The 20,734-nt window shown below is 40.0% G+C and overlaps 1 non-coding gene across 1 annotated transcript; it reads left to right on the forward strand.

The window, feature by feature from the left end:
• Positions 1-18,964: 18,964 nt before the first annotated feature.
• LOC115522645 lies at positions 18,965-19,091 on the forward strand. Its single transcript, XR_003971531.1, has one exon. It is a non-coding gene; the product is annotated as a small nucleolar RNA SNORA25 (small nucleolar RNA).
• Positions 19,092-20,734: the final 1,643 nt, after the last annotated feature.

A 20,734-nucleotide genomic window follows, 5' to 3' on the forward strand; every position in this document is an offset into this window, starting at 1 on the left:
AGTCAGAACTTGAGAGTGTGCTTGGTGGCATGTGTGAGGGAGCAGACAGCTCTGCGTCCATTCACACGGTCCCTCTGTCAGTGTGTATTTAGGACAGCTTTCTAACGTGAAATCAGCTCAGCTTCAGAGTCAATTTCAGGGGTTTTGAAAGAGACCGAGAGCAAGAATACCTCAACTCCTTGAAATTCATCTGCTATTCCTCTTCTCTGAAAACCTGAATATGTTTTCTTAGTTCTCAGAGAAGTGACGTTTTGAGGACGTTATCTGCCATATCAAACTGGTTGCTTTTTGTTGGAGTTGGGCTTGGTAGGCTTGTGATATTTTAACAAACATTTAGAAAGGTTTAAGAATAAAGTAAGATATTCAAAAGATACATGCTTTCAAAAAACAACATAGGAATAGGCGTATTTTAACACCTGGCCTTAAAAAAAAGTGGTGAGAAAATGCAGTGGGAATATTTTTTTACAGTCATATATCATGTGAAGTTTTATTTTATTCTTTTGTAAAACACACTTTGGGTTGGTTCGGTTTTATTTGCTTTGTTCTGTTCTGTTGCAAGCAAAGCTCTCATTGACGCCATCATCTGCACAACAGAGGAAAGCGAAGCTCCAGGTATTAATATCAATAAGCAAAATCACAATCTCATCTCCATTCTTTTTCTGAAACGCAATAGCCGCACCACCTCGATGTTGATGCTTTTTTACTTAACTATTTCCACTTGAACAGCGGCATAGAACTTACCTAGGAGAAGCTATCACGTTGCTGCCTTACTAATGAAAGAGTGCAGTGAAATCTAGAGTTTATTCCAACCAAGGAAATGCTTGGGGATTCTGAGACATTACTAAATATGGAAACCGTTTATTTTAATAAAACATTTCAATAATATTGCTTTCAAGTGGGAAATAACCAGGGGATAAAAACAATTTTAAAATACAGGCAAACAACAACAACAACAACAGAAAATGCAATCTCTATGGTCAGTGTCACATTCCTACTCACTGCTCTGCTCAAGTTTATAGAGTTCTTCAAGTGTAAGAATTAATGACCCAGGTCAGTCAATCTATGCGATTGTGCTGCAGGGACCTGTATGTGTAAGGGAAGGTGGCCCATTCACAAAGGACTTTGCACTGTGAAATAAGGACATACAAATGGAAGTTGGTTGCTTATAAAGAAAATATTTTGATGATGAGGGAGGTCGAAACAGACAGATATCTCTTCCCTAGAGTTATTTCCCCTAAATTATGAACAATTTTAAAAGGCTTATTTTTTCAAAAGAGGGGAGGATATTCAATGCAAAGATTTTTCACCATATTTTTACCGTATCATGTAAAGTTTTATTTTATTCTTTTGTAAATTATACTTTGGATTAGTGAAGTATTATAATGATAACACTTCCCAACTGGAAGTCAAGTTATTACTTTTACATATAATACTTTTATTGTATGGAATATATCAACTACATATTTTATATTCTTAAAAATGCATATAGTTAACCAAGATATGCAAAAGGGCATTGGGGAATATTTTTGTAATTTTTAATAGAATGATTTTGATTCTTGCAGGGAAATGATTTTCTTTTTTTTTTAAGTTTGTTTGTTTGTTTATTTTTTATTTATTTTGAGAGAGAAAGAGATTGCCTGCGGGAGGAGCAGAGAGAGAGAATCCCAAGCTGGCTCCACACTGTCAGCATGGAGCCCCAGGTAGGGCTCAATCCCACCAACAGAACTGGGAGATCATGACTTGAGCGAGATGAAAAGTCAGATGCTTAACCAACTGAGCTATCCAGGCACCCTAGAAATGCCTTGCTTCACTTTGAGAAAGACTTATGGTTCACCAATATAGAAATGAACGTATCAAACAAATAAAAAAAAAATTCGCCAGTGAATCCCAATGAACAGCATCCTACTGGTATTTTTGCTAACACTCTCCTTATATACTTATATTAAATTATTACCTTTTTTGCATGTATATAGTCCTTGTAAACGCTAACGGTCTTAAAGACTTGAGACCTAAAAAAAAAAAAAAAAAAAAAAAGACTCAAACCTTATTTCATTCAAAGCCAAATTCAAGTAGCAAATTTGCAATGAGTATTTGTGGGGGAAAAAAGAATAGGAAAAAAAAAGAAAGGGAAAAATATGGAAGGATGCACAGACTTGAATAAGAAAGCTAAATAGTAGGAAAACTCAAAAGAAAATGAATGGTATAAAATATGTAATAATATTTAGTTAAGCAGCCTCTGTTATCTCACATGGAACAACATTAATCTGTAATTAAGTAACACAGACATAAATATGGTTGCCAGGCTGACAATCCATTATTGAGAATTTCAACGTGGATTTTTTTTTAGTATGTAAAGTCACCTTACTTCATTATGATTCTCCAAGGACAGCTTTTGTGAAGGTGAGTTTGTTTTTGTCTCAAATAAAGAGACAACATTCCACCCATTGCTGCCTTGTTTCTGCACCACATTGTCATAACTAAGCTGCCCTCTGTGACAGCCACACAAGAACACCCAAGGGTATTCTAATGAACCATCAACAATGGCCCTGTTAAAAACCACTGGACAACAGCAGCAGCCAGCCACACACCTCTGCTCAGAATCCTGCTACCTGGGAAGACTCTACTCTACAACAAGTCTCAGACCAACCTCTAGTCTGAGGGAGAGTTGCAAATGTGGCCAGTTTCTGCAAACAGAGGCCATAGCACGCTCTCCAAGAACAATTTTCACACGTATGCACTACAGAGAGGATTGCTCTTCGTTACTTCAGTGAATGCGGTCGTGCTCATGCATTCGTTTTTGAACTACAAAGAATGGCAGGCTCTTCCTAAAGTACTTTTGAAATTTTAAAACTTTGATTTCATTGTCCGAAATTGGAGTCCTATGTGTTGTACTTCTGTAGTGGTAAGCAATCCATTTTCTTCCCAAAGGTGACATGGATTTCAATCCTACCAACCACACTACATGCTTTACTTTATGGTCTAGAACAGCCATCTTTCATTTGGCATAGGTTCTGAATGCATTGCCTAAAACTGTATGTTGTATCTGCTTTAAGTTTTACAAGCTAATAAAAATCAATTCCAGTGTCCTATTATACAGTCAATTTATTATTATGGTAAAAAGTGAAGATACTACAAAAAATAAAAAGTACATTAAAGGCTTGAGAAACAATTTTGGAATAATCTTAGCAATGCAGGGAAGGGAGAAAAGATATGAAACTTGCTTAATGCTATGAAAGAGCAGCAGTGTCGTGTTTAATTGTATGTCTGAAAAGAGAACAAGGAATGTATTTAATTTCTTTTCAGTTTGCTAGTTACAGTAATTTTTAGGCAGATTGGATAATTTGTAAAATGAAATAATTTATTAAATACTACGATTTATGTAGGTCAGTTATGTGTGACTTAAGAACTGAGCGTATCTTGTCTTTTTCAGTATCAAGTCCTCATGTCATGCAGATGCTCTGTATCTCGTTGAATACCGTTGACTTTATTTGAGTTGAATGGGGCTTTGTGTAGCTCTCATCCAGCTCACAGATGATGGTGATGCAAGCTAAAAATAGTGAACAATATGTTGAGAATTTGTTTGTGAAGGGAGACAGAAGCTGAGAGTAAACGATTAGCCAAATAAGCTTTAAGCTTAACTGAGGGAACAGTACTAAAAGATTTCATGAAGGTTTATTCGGTATTGACATATACATGTATTTCCCCTTTCAGCTGGAATGACTCCAAAAGGGCTGTCATGGTTGGTCGAGTAAATAATACATGCTTTAAAAACAATTATAAATCTGTATTCACCTGATGGACTTTGTATTCATTCCAGTCAATTGGGCATATAATACTCATTTAAAAAATAAGTACATATAATGCATTAAAAACTGCTTAAACGCCCATTTAACCGGAGGGGCCAAAACAGCTCTAAAATGGAGCATGTGATTAACACTAATGGAAGCTATGCATATGTAATGAGAGGAGAACCCCAAACCCTTTTAAAGAGGGTATGACAAGAGAATGACAGCTGGGAAATACTAAGATCTAAGGCCGCTATTGCTTCTGAAAGCAACTCTGTCCTCAAAGCAACCAATGACTCTCAGGGTGGTGAATCTTGGGGTCCAAGGCAATAAATGCACCTGTATTTTAGGCAAAACAATGCTAAAGGGAACAGCAGTAAAGGCCTGATGGTTAATAATGTAGTGCTATAATTGGGTTGCATCTCTGTACGCAGCTATTCACTGATGACAGCTCCTCCCACTTCAAGATCTTACCTGAGATTCCTTCTTTATAATGTCAAAGACAAGGAAAACCTAGCTAAGTTTTTAATGAGCATAATGTGGAAATCATTTCCTCATACTTTAGACTCACAATGTTTTCTTTTTTAAAAAAGAATGAAGGACATATGCAACAGTTGGCGTAAAAGCAAACGATTCTGACTTACTTCTCTTTTGGTTGGGGTTTTAAGAGAGTATTTACCAATTGGCCACATAGATGGTGAGATTTAGGAAGCAATCAAAAATCGCCTGTCAGCCAATTGCTTCCCCATTAGCCTGAAAAAAAAAATAATAAAAAGGTTTGAAATTATCTTTACAGGTGGTTTGTAGGGTGGTTAAGATGATGGAAAATCCTTCCTAAATTACAAACACAGTATCTGGAGATAATGTGCATTAGTCCAGGAGTGCTCTCCAGCCCCTGAGTTAATTTCATAGGTAAACCACCCCTGGCCTAGGGAAACAGAGGGTTCTATATGACACAGGAGGGAGCAGTCTGTTCTATGGGACACAGGAGGGAGCAGTCTGATGGGAGGGAAGGTACAAAACATGTATAGTGTACTTAGAGGTAAAAGGGAGGGCTGTGTGCAATCAATGGAGAGAACGAAAGCGTGGAGCTGCCTCAAGGAGCCCTGGAAGCAAGACCTCAGTGTCTTCATCTGTTACTTTGCTGATCATTTGCAATATAGTATCTCACTGGTAACTGCTAGAAATCTGCCCCGGCCTCAGTCTCTTTTCCATTTCCAATATTAAATTGCAATAGTTTGAATGTTGCTGGAATGTGATTGCTTTGAGGGTAGGGGCGTCTAATGTGTATAGTATCTAGGTATTATTACACATACCAAGAAAAATGCCTAAAATACAAGAGATGCTCACTATCTGTGGAACAAATTAACTGAATGAATAAACGAGTAAACACAGTGATGCTTGCAGAGGCATGGGATCAGAAATGAAGTTCGAAGTCAAATGAGCTGGTTTCCTATTTAGTCTTATCTTCCAATATACAATGAAGATAATTTCAGCTATGACCAGGTGTTCTGAATAGATAAAAGCTTTGACAAAAGGGCATACAGAGTAGAGGATAAGTAAAACAGCTAGCAGCAAGGGGAGAAGGAAGAAGACAAGACAAAAACAAAAACAGCCCTGGGAATGTCTTGGGAGTACCATTAATAGAGGAACACAAAAGTGAAGATCCATAAAAGAAAGGTTCCTTAGAGATTCTTGAATCTAGTTCTAATCTCTGCAAAGGCTGCCATGTTATGTTTACTGTTCTTTATTCCCATGAGATACACGCTACCTTCCTTACTGCCAGGTGTAGTCTCACAATAAATCCCCATAACCTGAGCCTGGCAGACTCAAGGTCCCAATCCTCTGAGAGTCACAAAATATTGGATCCCATGCAAGAGGGCAAAGGGTCTCCTTCCAAACTCTGTGCCCACTTTATTACCTAAAGACAACACAGTCCTGAAGAATCCTGCCACTTCTGCTTCTCTCTATACAGTTCCCTAAACCCAGTCCCAGGGATGTGAGTTGGCAGGTGGATTAGAAATGTGACTCCATTTCATTTTCCATCCTCCTCCATCCTCCCTATGTCACACACGAAATCTCCCCTTTACCAGTAAGAAAATAAAACTCCCAAATGAAAGGAAACAAATAAATACTAAGGAAGTAAACGGGAAAGGGAACTACAATAAAATAAAAATAGCCTGCCAAAAAGTGCTATTACACAAGTATTGTCAGGAAGTCCTCACCACCACCCCCATGTATCTAAGATGAAGTTACCCTCACGTTTGATACATGGAAACAGAGGCTAACTTGAGAGAATAAGTAATTTGCCCAAGAATGTATTGAATACCTGCAGTGCATTACCACTAGAAACCCAGGTATCAACCAGAAGATATGGCCCCTCTCCTTCTGGAGCTATTGTGTAGAGGGGATGAAAAAACAAATATGAAATTAAATACAGTGTGGGGTGTGCAACAGAACACCCAACAAAAATCTGGGGGTTAGAGAAACTGGCGGATACATTGAAATGTAGAAGATGAATTGGACTCAGCCAAGTAAGACGACAGTGAAGACAGACCATGTGAAAAAAATGATATCTACACAAGACCAGAGGTAAGATGAACAAAATTGTAAGGGGTGGAAAGTTGCAAAAAAAATGATACTAAAGAAATCAATGGAGACTGGCTCATGTAGGACATTGGAGGCCATGGAAAGGAATTTGGACATTATCGTGGGGACAATGGAAAACCATTAAAGAGGACTAACAAGTGTGATATATGATCAGATTTGTGTTTCTGAAAGATTTCTCATACTGCAGTGGAAACCAATGAATTAGGAAAAAATAAAGGGAAATTATTTAGGTTGAAATACATGAATTATGAATATATGAAGGTGTTGTGTGTTTTTTTTTTTTTGTCTAACAAAAATGCCAATTTCCTATGGTTCAGCCTACTGGTTAGGCAGATGTTATTTGCACCAAAGCAATGAGAGAGAGCATAGAAAAATGTAGACACTTTCCTTACCCTCTGTAGCTATTTTTGAGAAGACGAATATAACATCTGCAGATTGATCAGATATGGCAAAAAGGGAGAAAGAGAGGCATCAAGAGTGACCCTCCCCCAAAGTTTCTAAATATAGCAACTGAATAGATAATGATGGTGCATCTGTCTATCTAGGAAAAGGGGTGAACAGAACTGGAAGAGAGAGACAAAGAAATGGATCCGTTGGAAGAAGTTACTTATTGCCAGAACGCACCGTGCAGAGAGTAGAAGGCATGGCTTAAAATAAAAATTCTAATTTTAACAAAATGAAAATGAGGAGTTAAAAAAGGATGATCTTGCGAACAGATCCACCAATACTCATATTTAAGAAATAAAACCTTAATCTAACTTCGCAATCCCTATCTTTCTGTAAAATAGATACTGCTCTCAACCCATTAAAAAAAATAGGCTCTTATTTTTGCATAGATTCATAATCTGACCTTCTCCAGGTTGCCAAAGCCTAAGAAATAGCTCCAAGACTGTAGATTAACCTTTATAGGGTGTACTTGACATGAATTTTTAAGAGATATAGTGTCTTCAAATAAATGATCCCAACACAAATTCAAGATTCAATCAGCATTAATGGTGGTATTAGAAATGATAACTTCAATTATAAGCATAATGCATTTTCCTTTGGGAGATCAATTTATGTAGAGTAGGTACTTGGAGTTTGCCCTGGTACAGCCATACTTCAAACCTGCTTGTGACCAAGAAAAGACATTTGTGCTAGTTTGATTTTAGATAATAGCAAATGCTTTAAAAAATTAATGGTATGTAACACATTTTCCAGAAAGTTATTTTTTCCAATCATCTGAGAAAAGGGGTGTGGGCTGAAATTAAAACAGATAAAATATGAAATTAATAAAAGAAATCTACAGTTTTGTCCTCCTGTGAATTTTATATTCAACCTATGGTTTTAAAAGAAGTAGCTATAAAATATTGCACTACATAAAAATAAAATAAGCAATTTTATCTCAGTATTATTTTTTATCATTTCACTCTTTGAATAAAAAAGATAGCTCTTGAAGGAAATATATGACTAAACTATTAGGGAATTTAAGAATGTTGACAGCTATTTTTAAAATAAAGATTAGGAGAGTTCTCCTGAAAATGGAAACAAAAGTATGTATAACACCAAAATTACCTAAACTAGGGGTTCCTGGGTGGCTCAGTCGGTGGAGTGTCTGACTTCAGCTCAGGTCGTGATCTCACAGCTTGTGGGTTCGAGCCCCACATCGGGCTCCGTGCTGACAGCTCAGAGCCTGGAATCTGCTTCAGATTCTGTGTCTCCCTCTCTCTCTGTCTCTCTGTCTCTCTGTCTCAAAAATTAACTTAAAAAAATAATAATAATAAAACAAAATTACCTAAACTGAAACTCAGAAAAATTTCTGAGGTAATTTAGAGAAAACTATGAGAAGATTTCCTGGAGATACTGACAAAGTAGAGTAGAAAGACATACATTTCTTAAAGTGGTATACCATTAAATATATGGATTGATATCCATTTGCAAATGTATAAAGTACATGAAATTCATGTAATTAGAAATTCTTTTTAAACTATACAGCCCCTTGTGACACCTGGGTGGCTCAGTCTGTTAGCATCCGACTCTTGGTTTTGGCTCAGGTCATGACCTCACTGTTCATGAGACTGAGCCTCGGGTCAGGCTCTGCACTGACAGCGTGGAGCCTGCTTGGGATTCTCTCTCTCTCTCTCTCTCTCTCTCTTTCTCTCTCTCTCTCTCTCTTTCTGACCCTTGCCCCCAACTTGTCATGCTCTCTCTCTGTCTCTCTAAAAATAAATTAAAAAAACAATAAAAAATAAACCATATAGCGCTAAAGTATGAATAATTATAGATAGCAATCACTGACAGCTTTTTATATGCCACATAAAATATATCAGATGTGTTAAGAACTATTAGGTAAATACAATTATTAGTCCAATTTTACAGATGAATAAACAAACTTGGAATTTAAATTACTCACCTGAGTTCTTTGGACTAAGGAATGGTGAAGCCAGACCTCGATCTACAACCTGTATGCTTCTCAAGCATGAGCTTAACTCCAGTATGCTCTATATTGCCTGATAGCAACGGGCAAGGTGACCTGACACCATTATATTTATTTTAGATCAGTGTATCTTTTCATTGGCAATATGCAACTAATGGAGGAGATGGCACTAAGAGTTGAAAATGGGGGACCGTGTGTGCGAATATCGTTACCCTTCTGCCTGCTCATTGAGTTTATAATAATTGAGCCATTTATCTACTCAGTTTTCCATCTGTAAGATGAGAATTAGACTAGATTAAACCAGTACATAATTCTGAACAAGTGGTATTTTTGCTGTTGTTATTGGTTCATCATATAATGTTGTGATTCATCATATACTGTTAAGTATTTAAACAAGAGACCCTCCATAAAAACTCACTTTTAAATAGTTCGGTACAGTGTTCATTAATTCATCAAACACATACTTGTTATACATTTAAAACACTTTGGTCGTTGGAGAAAAATAAAAGTCAAAGGCAGTCTGCTTTCCATGATATAACAATCTACTCGGAAAGTGTTCATTAATTCATCCAACCCATACTTGTTATACATTTAAAACACTTTGGTTGTTGGAGAAAAATAAAAGTCAAAGGCAGTCTATGCTTTCCATGATATAACAATCTACTTGAAAAGATATGAAACACATGTAACCAGCGCAAAATTGCTAAGCAATATAAAACCAGTGCAAAATAATATAGAAAAATCATTCACATAAGTAATGAGGAGATGTGGAATAAAGGCACGATCCGTGTGCACAGGTATAACTAGAAAGACAATTGAAAGGATGGGTTTTGACCCAGAACATCAAAGAAGTGATGAAGATGGATGTCCAGAGAGAAAATGTAGGAAAGCACGAGAATGTATATCTGAGGCTGATAATGTTGTAGTAGAAACAAGAACCAGAAAGTTGAGGGAGGGTGTTTGACAGATGGCCTCAAAGATCATACAACACGGATTCAAATGAAAATAAAAACAACTTTGTTTTGATGTGGTTCTTCATATTGCTTTTGCAATTTGGAAAACAAAAATTCTAATGCTAACATACTCTTTGCCCAAAGTGTTTGCCTAAAAGATCTGTCAAATCAGATCTTTTATTCCATAAATTCCAAATTTTATTCCATAAATTACTCTATGAGTTTCACTCTAAACAAATTAAATGAGAAAACCAAACTCAAATATTTCCAAAGCAAGTTGAAAGGTGGTTGTTCTTAGCCCCCAATTTTTTTTTAAATTTTTTATGTTTATTTATTTTTGGGAGAAAGAGACAGAGCATGAGCGGAGGAGGGGCAGAGGGAGAAGGAGACACAGAATCCAAAGCAGGTCCAGGCTCTGAGCTGTCAGCACAGAGCCTGATGTGGGGCTTGAACTCATGAACCGCGGGATCATGACCTGAGCTGAAGTTGGACGCTTAACCGACTGAGCCACCCAGGTTCCCCCTAAATTTTCTTTTAAAAAATATACATCTAGGGTCGCCTGGGTGGCGCAGTCGGTTAAGCGTCCGACTTCAGCCAGGTCACGATCTCGCGGTCCTTGAGTTCGAGCCCCGTGTCAGGCTCTGGGCTGATGGCTCGGAGCCTGGAGCCTGTTTCCGGTTCTGTGTCTCCCTCTCTCTCTGCCCCTCCCCCATTCATGCTCTGTCTCTCTCTGTCCAAAAATAAATAAACGTTGAAAAAAAAAATTAAAAAAAAAATATACATCTATATTCTTTAGATTTTCTTCCACCTCTTTTTAATGTCTTAGTGGCAGTTGTGTCTAATGCCCCTTGTGTAACTTGTAATGCTTTCTGCAAAATTCAGCAATTCAGTCTGGAGCCAAAGAAATAAAATCTTGATGACTTTTGAAGAGTTTAAGTTTAATGCATGAAAAATTACCTTGATGAGCCATGCCTATTCTTATTGGCTGACTGTTTGCTTTTGCTTGAAGAAAGTAGAGGGAGTTTGATGTGAAACCAATACTCAATGGATCATGTTGTATGGTTTGTTTTTTAATCACTGAATTCAAGGAGAAGCTAGAATTTCATTTTGACTGATTACATTGTTGTACATGCTATCAAATAATAGCCAAACAAGAGAGGACATTAATGTGCATGATAAACAGAAATGAACATCATCCTTCTTCTTTGGATTATGTCAACAAAACAAGTGACTATTCCATGGTTCAGAAACAATATAAACACATCTTTAATAGAAACTTACGTATAACTGTCATGAGTGTCTTTCCAAATAAGAATACTGCGGGCAGCTACTCAACATCGAGATGTGCATTACATTGGGAAACTTGTAATTGTTCTCTCAGAATATGCTATGAACACTGCAATGTTTAATCAATTAATCATGCAGCTACTGTTTTGCAAAGCTTCTGCCAGGTGAGCTGTGAGTGTATCTGCACAGTGTACATGAACTAAGAATGTGAACACGGGAAAAAAAAATGCCTTAAAAAAAAAAAAACAAACAAACAAAACCTGCTTTCCCTTGTTCAAAGTAACAACAGCAAAGCCAGTTGAAACTCTGGACTAAGAATATTCACACATGGCCCGAGAGAGTAAATGGTATGCCCTAACAATGATATTATTTAATATTTAATAAAAATACTGCCCACATTTTTTTCAATGGGTAAAAATAATATCTAATATCCATTGAACAACTGTTACATTCCAGACACCAATGCCAAGTACTTTACGTAGAACTTCTTTGTTCCCACTATTACACGCTGCATTGGTTTTCCACTGGAAATATTTTGATCCCATGGGACATTTTGCAATGTCTGGAGTCATTTTTGGTTGTCAGCACTTGAAGGGGAGGGGTTGTGATATTAGCATCTAGTGATCTAAATAGCCTTCCATGCACGGCAGCACCCACAACACAGAATTATGCAGTCCAACGTGTCAATAGTGCCAAAGTTGAGAAACCCTGCCCTACTTTCATCTCCTCTTGACAGATGAGAAAAAGGAGGCTTAAAGAGTTTAAATAAATTGCCAAATAAGCCAATAAGTGGCTGAGGTGGGACTCAAAGCCAGCACTGTTTGACACCAAAACCCACACCCTCACCACCACGTCACACTCTTGCTGCACTGTACCTCATTGGAAAATCATTTGCCTCATTGTACACAATGTTGCAGTGCTTTGAATCAGAGGTCTGGAGGTCCTCGGTTTGGGTGTAGATAAGACTGCTCTCTATCTCCTTGATCTTCACCAGTCATTCCAATTCTTTTTTTTTTTTTTTTTTTTTTTTTTTTTTTTTTTTTATATGAAGTTTATTGACAAATTGGTTTCCATACAACACCCAGTGCTCATCCCAAAAGGTGCCCTCCTCAATACCCATCACCCACCCGCCCCTCCCTCCCACCCCCCATCAACCCTCAGTTTGTTCTCAGTTTTTAACAGTCTCTTATGCTTTGGCTCTCTCCCACTCTAACGTCCTTTTTTTTTTTTTTTTTTTTTTCCTTCCCCTCCCCCATGGGTTCCTGTTAAGTTTCTCAGGATCCACATAAGAGTGAAACCATATGGTATCTGTCTTTCTCTGTATGGCTTATTTCACTTAGCATCACACTCTCCAGTTCCATCCACGTTGCTACAAAAGGCCATATTTCATTTTTTCTCATTGCCACGTAGTATTCCATTGTGTATATAAACCACAATTTCTTTATCCATTCATCAGTTGATGGACATTTAGGCTCTTTCCATAATTTGGCTATTGTTGAGAGTGCTGCTATGAACATTGGGGTACAAGTGCCCCTATGCATCAGTACTCCTGTATCCCTTGGGTAGATTCCTAGCAGTGCTATTGCTGGGTCATAGGGTAGGTCTATTTTTAATTTTCTGAGGAACCTCCACACTGCTTTCCAGAGCGGCTGCACCAATTTGCATTCCCACCAACAGTGCAAGAGGGTTCCCGTTTCTCCACATCCTCTCCAGCATCTATAGTCTCCTGATTTGTTCATTTTGGCCACTCTGACTGGCGTGAGGTGATACCTGAGTGTGGTTTTGATTTGTATTTCCCTGATAAGGAGCGACGCTGAACATCTTTTCATGTGCCTGTTGGCCATCTGGATGTCTTCTTTAGAGAAGTGTCTATTCATGTTTTCTGCCCATTTCTTCACTGGGTTATTTGTTTTTCGGGTGTGGAGTTTGGTGAGCTCTTTATAGATTTTAGATACTAGCCCTTTGTCCGATATGTCATTTGCAAATATCTTTTCCCATTCCGTTGGTTGCCTTTTAGTTTTGTTGGTTGCTTCCTTTGCTGTGCAGAAGCTTTTTATCTTCATAAGGTCCCAGTAATTCACTTTTGCTTTTAATTCCCTTGCCTTTGGGGATGTGTCGAGTAAGAGATTGCTACGGCTGAGGTCAGAGAGGTCTTTTCCTGCTTTCTCCTCTAAGGTTCTGATGGTTTCCTGTCTCACATTTAGGTCCTTTATCCATTTTGAGTTTATTTTTGTAAATGGTGTGAGAAAGTGGTCTAGTTTCAACCTTCTGCATGTTGCTGTCCAGTTCTCCCAGCACCATTTGTTAAAGAGGCTGTCTTTTTTCCATTGGATGTTCTTTCCTGCTTTGTCAAAGATGAGTTGGCCATATGTTTGTGGGTCTAGTTCTGGGGTTTCTATTCTATTCCATTGGTCTGTGTGTCTGTTTTTGTGCCAATACCATGCTGTCTTGATGATGACAGCTTTGTAGTAGAGGCTAAAGTCTGGGATTGTGATGCCTCCTGCTTTGGTCTTCTTCTTCAAAATTCCTTTGGCTATTCGGGGCCTTTTGTGGTTCCATATGAATTTTAGGATTGCTTGTTCTAGTTTCGAGAAGAATGCTGGTGCAATTTTGATTGGGATTGCATTGAATGTGTAGATAGCTTTGGGTAGTATTGACATTTTGACAATATTTATTTTTCCAATCCATGAGCAGGGAATGTCTTTCCATTTCTTTAAATCTTCTTCAATTGCCTTCATAAGCTTTCTATAGTTTTCAGCATACAGATCCTTTACATCTTTGGTTAGATTTATTCCTAGGTATTTTATGCTTCTTGGTGCAATTGTAAATGGGATCAGTTTCTTTATTTGTCTTTCTGCTGCTTCATTGTTAGTGTATAAGAATGCAACTGATTTCTGGACATTGATTTTGTATCCTGCAACTTTGCTGAATTCATGTATCAGTTCTAGCAGACTTTTGGTGGAGTCTATCGGATTTTCCATGTATAATATCATGTCATCTGCAAAAAGCGAAAGCTTGACTTCATCTTTGCCAATTTTGATGCCTTTGATTTCCTTTTGTTGTCTGATTGCTGATGCTAGAACTTCCAGCACTATGTTAAACAACAACGGTGAGAGTGGGCATCCCTGTCGTGTTCCTGATCTCAGGGAAAAAGCTCTCAGTTTTTCCCCGTTGAGGATGATGTTAGCTGTGGGCTTTTCATAAATGGCTTTTATGATCTTTAAGTATGTTCCTTCTATCCCGACTTTCTCAAGGGTTTTTATTAAGAAAGGGTGCTGGATTTTGTCAAAGGCCTTTTCTGCATCGATTGACAGGATCATATGGTTCTTCTCTTTTTTTTTGTTAATGTGATGTATCACGTTGATTGATTTGCGAATGTTGAACCAGCCCTGCATCCCAGGAATGAATCCCACTTGATCATGGTGAATAATTCTTTTTATATGCTGTTGAATTCGATTTGCTAGTATCTTATTGAGAATTTTTGCATCCATATTCATCAGGGATATTGGCCTGTAGTTCTCTTTTTTTACTGGGTCTCTGTCTGGTTTAGGAATCAAAGTAATACTGGCTTCATAGAATGAGTCTGGAAGTTTTCCTTCCCTTTCTATTTCTTGGAATAGCTTGAGAAGGATAGGTATTATCTCTGCTTTAAACGTCTGGTAGAACTCCCCTGGGAAGCCATCTGGTCCTGGACTCTTATTTGTTGGGAGATTTTTGATAACCGATTCAATTTCTTCGCTGGTTATGGGTCTGTTCAAGCTTTCTCTTTCCTCCTGATTGAGTTTTGGAAGAGTGTGGGTGTTTAGGAATTTGTCCATTTCTTCCAGGTTGTCCAATTTGTTGGCATATAATTTTTCATAGTATTCCCTGATAATTGTTTGTATCTCTGAGGGATTGGTTGTAATAATTCCATTTTCATTCATGATTTTATCTATTTGGGTCATCTCCCTTTTCTTTTTGAGAAGCCTGGCTAGAGGTTTGTCAATTTTGTTTATTTTTTCAAAAAACCAACTCTTGGTTTCGTTGATCTGCTCTACAGTTTTTTTAGATTCTATATTGTTTATTTCTGCTCTGATCTTTATTATTTCTCTTCTTCTGCTGGGTTTAGGCTGCCTTTGCTGTTCTGCTTCTATTTCCTTTAGGTGTGCTGTTAGATTTTGTATTTGGGATTTTTCTTGTTTCTTGAGATAGGCCTGGATTGCAATGTATTTTCCTCTCAGGACTGCCTTCGCTGCGTCCCAAAGCGTTTGGATTGTTGTATTTTCATTTTCGTTTGTTTCCATATATTTTTTGATTTCTTCTCTAATTGCCTGGTTGACCCACTCATTCGTTAGTAGGGTGTTCTTTAACCTCCATGCTTTTGGAGGTTTTCCAGACTTTTTCCTGTGGTTGATTTCAAGCTTCATAGCATTGTGGTCTGAAAGTATGCATGGTATAATTTCAATTCTTGTAAACTTATGAAGGGCTGTTTTGTGACCCAGTATATGATCTATCTTGGAGAATGTTCCATGTGCACTCGAGAAGAAAGTATATTCTGTTGCTTTGGGATGCAGAGTTCTAAATATATCTGTCAAGTCCATCTGATCCAGTGTCTCATTCAGGGCCCTTGTTTCTTTATTGACTGTGTGTCTAGATGATCTATCCATTTCTGTAAGTGGGGTGTTAAAGTCCCCTGCAATTACCACATTCTTATCAATAAGGTTGCTTCTGTTTATGAGTAATTGTTTTATATATTTGGGGGCTCCGGTATTCGGCGCATAGACATTTATAATTGTTAGCTCTTCCTGATGGATAGACCCTGTAACTATTATATAATGTCCTTCTTCATCTCTTGTTACAGCCTTTAATTTAAAGTCTAGTTTGTCTGATATAAGTATGGCTACTCCAGCTTTCTTCTGGCTTCCAGTAGCATGATAAATAGTTCTCCATCCCCTCACTCTGAATCTAAAGGTGTCCTCAGGTCTAAAATGAGTCTCTTGTAGACAGCAAATAGATGGGTCTTGTTTTTTTATCCATTCTGATACCCTATGTCTTTTGGTTGGCGCATTTAATCCGTTTACATTCAGTGTTATTATAGAAAGATACGGGTTTAGAGTCATTGTGATGTCTGTATGTTTTATGCTTGTAGTGATGTCTCTGGTACTTTGTCTCACAGGGTCCCCCTTAGGATCTCTTGTAGGGCTGGTTTAGTGGTGACAAATTCCTTCAGTTTTTGTTTGTTTGGGAAGACCTTTATCTCTCCTTCTATTCTAAATGACAGACTTGCTGGATAAAGGATTCTCGGCTGCATATTTTTGCTATCTAGCACCCTGAAAATCTCGTGCCAATTCTTTCTGGCCTGCCAAGTTTCAAAAGAGAGATCAGTCACGAGTCTTATAGGTCTCCCTTTATATGTGAGGGCACGTTTACCCCTTGCTGCTTTCAGAATTTTCTCTTTATCCTTGTATTTTGCCAGTTTCACTATGATATGTCGTGCAGAAGATCGATTCAAGTTACGTCTGAAGGGAGTTCTCTGTGCCTCTTGGATTTCAATGCCTTTTTCCTTCCCCAGTTCAGGGAAGTTCTCAGCTATTATTTCTTCAAGTACCCCTTCAGCACCTTTCCCTCTCTCTTCCTCCTCTGGGATACCAATTATGCGTATATTATTTCTTTTTAGTGTATCACTTAGTTCTCTAATTTTCCCCTCATACTCCTGGATTTTTTTATCTCTCTTTTTCTCAGCTTCCTCTTTTTCCATAACTTTATCTTCTAGTTCACCTATTCTCTCCTCTGCCTCTTCCATCCGAGCCGTGGTGGTTTGCATTTTGTTTTCCATTTCCTTTAAAGCGTTTTTCAGCTCCTCATGACTGTTCCTTAGTCCCCTGATGTCTGTAGCAAGAGATTCTCTGCTGTCCTGTATGCTGTTTTCCAGCCCAGCGATTAATTTTATGACTATTATTCTAAATTCACTTTCTGTTATATTATTTAAATCCTTTTTGATCAGCTCATTAGCTGTTGTTATTTCCTGGAGATTCTTCTGAGGGGAATTCTTCCGCTTGGTCATTTTGGATAGTCCCTGGTGTGGTGAGGGCCTGCAGGGCACTTCCCCTGTGCTGTGGTGTATAACTGGAGTTGGTGGGCGGGGCCGCAGTCCGACCTGATGTCTGCCCCCAGCCCACCGCTGGGGCCACAGTCAGACTGGTGTGTGCCTTCTCTTCCCCTCTCCTAGGGGCGGGATTCACTGTGGGGTGGCGTGGCCCGTCTGGGCTACTTGCACACTGCCAGGCTTGTGATGCTGGGGATCTGGCGTATTAGCTGGGGTGGGAAGGCAAGGTGCACGGCGGGAGGGGGGGCAGGCTTAGCTCGCTTCTCCTTAGGTGATCCACTTCAGGAGGGGCCCTGTGGCAGCCGGAGGGAGTCAAATCGCTGCCGGAGGTTTGGCTCCGCAGAAGCACAGAGTTGGGTGTTCGCGCGGAGCGAGCAATTTCCCTGGCCGGAGCCGGTTCCCTTTGGGATTTTAGCTGGGGGATGGGCGGGGGAGATGGCGCTGGCTAGCGCCTTTGTTCCCCGCCAAACTGAGCTCTGTCGTCCGGGGGCTCCGCAGCTCACCCTCCCTTTGTCCTCCAGCCTTCCCGCTTTCCGAGCAGAGCTGTTAACTTATGACCTCCCAGACGCTAAGTCGCGCTTGCTAAGTCGCGCTTGCTGTCTGAACACAGTCCGTCAGGCCCCTCCGCTTTTGCAAGCCGGACTCGGGGGCTCTGCTTGGCCGGCGAGCCGCCCCTCCGCCCCGGCTCCCTCCCGCCAGTCCGTGGAGCGCGCACCGCCTCGCCGCCCTTCCTACCCTCTTCCGTGGGCCTCTCGTCTGCACTTGGGTCCGGTGACTCTGTTCTGCTAATCCTCTGGCGGTTTTCTGGGTTATTTAGGCAGGTGTAGGTGGAATCTAAGTGATCAGCAGGACGCGCGGTGAGCCCAGCGTCCTCCTACGCCGCCATCTTCCCAGAATCCCACCAGTCATTCCAATTCTTATCCATAATCGGAGAGCCCACACCTAGAGTTTTTCTAAATGCTTCCCCTAACTTTATATGATTCTAGCCCTGAGCCTTCTAGCAAGGTGGCCTGACTGACTCTCTATCTCTCCACTGGGTGTTACTTTAGCCTCCCTTAGGCTTTGCCTTTATCCTGTTCTCTGCTTCTCAGTAAATAGAATTCCCTGGAGTGACCCCTGCTGACATCGCCATCTTCTTTGCGGATAGAGTCCTGCCTCCACTGATGCCATGGATGACATTTTCCACCTCTACACAAGAACCCAAACACCACCGGGGAGGTAAGCAGGATTTGGTATTGCCCTTTCCCTCCAACTGTCTGTGGAGCATCAGACATTCCTTAGGGAAGCCACTGAGAGTTGACTCTCTCCCACTCTGAAGTAGTAAAGATTCCTAGGGGAGGGAATCTGCAGTCTGACCTCCAAACCAAATTGCTGAAGACCCAATGTATGTTGCTCACTTACCTTCATGCACCCCAGAGACCAATCTGAAACAGCCCAAACAAAGCTAGCAAGCAGCAAGAAGCTAGATTCTCCATGCCCTGGGTCACTGTATTTTCACACCCATTACAGAAGTAACACACATGCCCCCAAAATAGCAGCTTCACTAAACCACAGTATCAGGAGCTGTAATTTGTCTCTAAAAATAGATTTGAAATAAAAGAAACAATGCTTCCTATTATATGCCCTTTTGAAGGACCAGATTTGTTTCTGCAGAAAATGAGATACAGAAGAACATGTAAGAATGGACGAAGATATCAAACAGAACTGCCCACTAAAGTGGATTTCATTCCACAGAATATACAAATGTGACTGCCAATAGGATTTCTGGTTCTCAAATTCTGCCTATGTCATGCAAAGGTGAGGGGTCTTTCTGCCCCAGTTTATATAGAGATCATTTCAAAGAGGGCTTTTGGAGCTGTGAAACCAAGAGCTCTTAACTCTATGACTAAAGGTTGAAGGTCTCCATAGGATGCCATAGTCATTAAATAGTGCTGTTTTTCTGAGGAAATATAAGATGTAGCCACTCCTATAATCATAAAAGTTCATGGTAGTTCATTCATAATAACCCATGATTGGTGATCCAGGAGAGTAAGCATGTTCCAAAGTTAAATAATATATCACCACTTTCATGCCCCATTACACATACCAATAGTGGATAGGCAGAACATGGCTGTATCACCATAGCTAGATAATTGGGGTTCACATCAGAACCTAAACATTAACAGTTTCTTATCTGTTTCTCTAAGTCACTTCTCAGATGTGCTAACAAAGACCAAAATTGTCCAATGTGGATCACATTTTCCTGTTGGAGGAGGTCATTGAGAAGGCATGACCCCTGGCTGACGTTTGACCTGGATCCAGGCAATAAGAGCAGAGGCTCCCCCCCCTCCCCTTTCCTTGGAAGGTATGTTCCACCCACTGTTCCCACACTAGGAGTCACTACAAGGATGCAGCCTTGAGAGTAATGTGTTATTGAGACCATCTGGACTGTGTACATGACTGAATCCCATTAAGGCCTCTATAAAAATAAATTATGATTCTGCAAGGTGGGTACAAAGATCTCATTTTGCACAGCCCAAGGCAAGCATCAAATGGAAGTTCCCTTACTTCTTAAAACTGCCACCTATCAATCCAGAGAGGCCTGCCTCTGTCTTCGTCCTTGCCTTGCTCTCCACGTTCCGAATTTCAGGGGCCAGCTCTGAATTTCACCTGGGGAACTCCTGAGGTTGAGAACCAACATTCCATTATATCCACCAAGTCAGCTTCTCCCTGCTCATGGCTCTAAGGATGATTAAAGTCCAAGTAGCAGAATGAGACAGAAACAGAAACCCCACAATATCCAGAAACTTGACATTTTCAGTGAAGAAGTACAAAAGAACTGCATCTTAATTATCCATGGCACGAAATCCCCCTTATCCACCCCCCAACCTGCTTGGCTTGGCAGAATTTCTGCTTTATCCCTTCCTGGGGGAGCCCGGGACTGCTCCCTGGAAAGGCCAGCACAGTTCAGAAACACAGGGACAGTTCCCAACAGAAACACAAGCAGGACGATGAGAAGCCCACCTCCAGCCATGTGGTTCCTGGTGTTCAGGTCAGCGGGCTTCCCTGCCTTCCACATACCACATGGTGTTTGGGGGACCAGCACTATAATGCTGAGTGCACTATTTACTGTTTAGATTCTAAGTGGTCTTCCCACTAACTGAAGGCTAATCAAATGCCTTAGAAATAAAGCACTGTGTCCTTCTGCTCTTTAAGCTTCAGATACTGCAGATATGGAGTCAGCTGCTTTGATGGAGACTTGGGCTGATTTGATTCTATCACTATTTTCTGGCCATCTCGTTATTGTGCTCCCACCCCTATCTAGTATCTTACCTGAGCACACGTGCGCACACACACACACTCACCCCTTTTCTTTTACTCCATCTATCTCCAAGTGTTTAAGTGGGATGAAAGTGTGCTGGCTAAACCAGGCTGGGGCTGGGACAGCTCAGGCTGTCACAGAGCTATCTCCCCCTGACATATAAGTCGGCCAAATTGCCACAGCCAAGTAGCAATCATCTGTCTTTTCCCTTGTCTCCTCGGAGCAGAGGCTGATGTTCAGGGTGGTTTTAGAATATGGACAGGGGTCTCCACAGCCAGGGAAAGACATCTGACACCT

The sequence above is a fragment of the Lynx canadensis genome, chromosome C1 (assembly GCF_007474595.2).
Source record: "Lynx canadensis isolate LIC74 chromosome C1, mLynCan4.pri.v2, whole genome shotgun sequence".
In the NCBI taxonomy this organism is placed as follows: Eukaryota; Metazoa; Chordata; class Mammalia; order Carnivora; family Felidae; genus Lynx; species Lynx canadensis.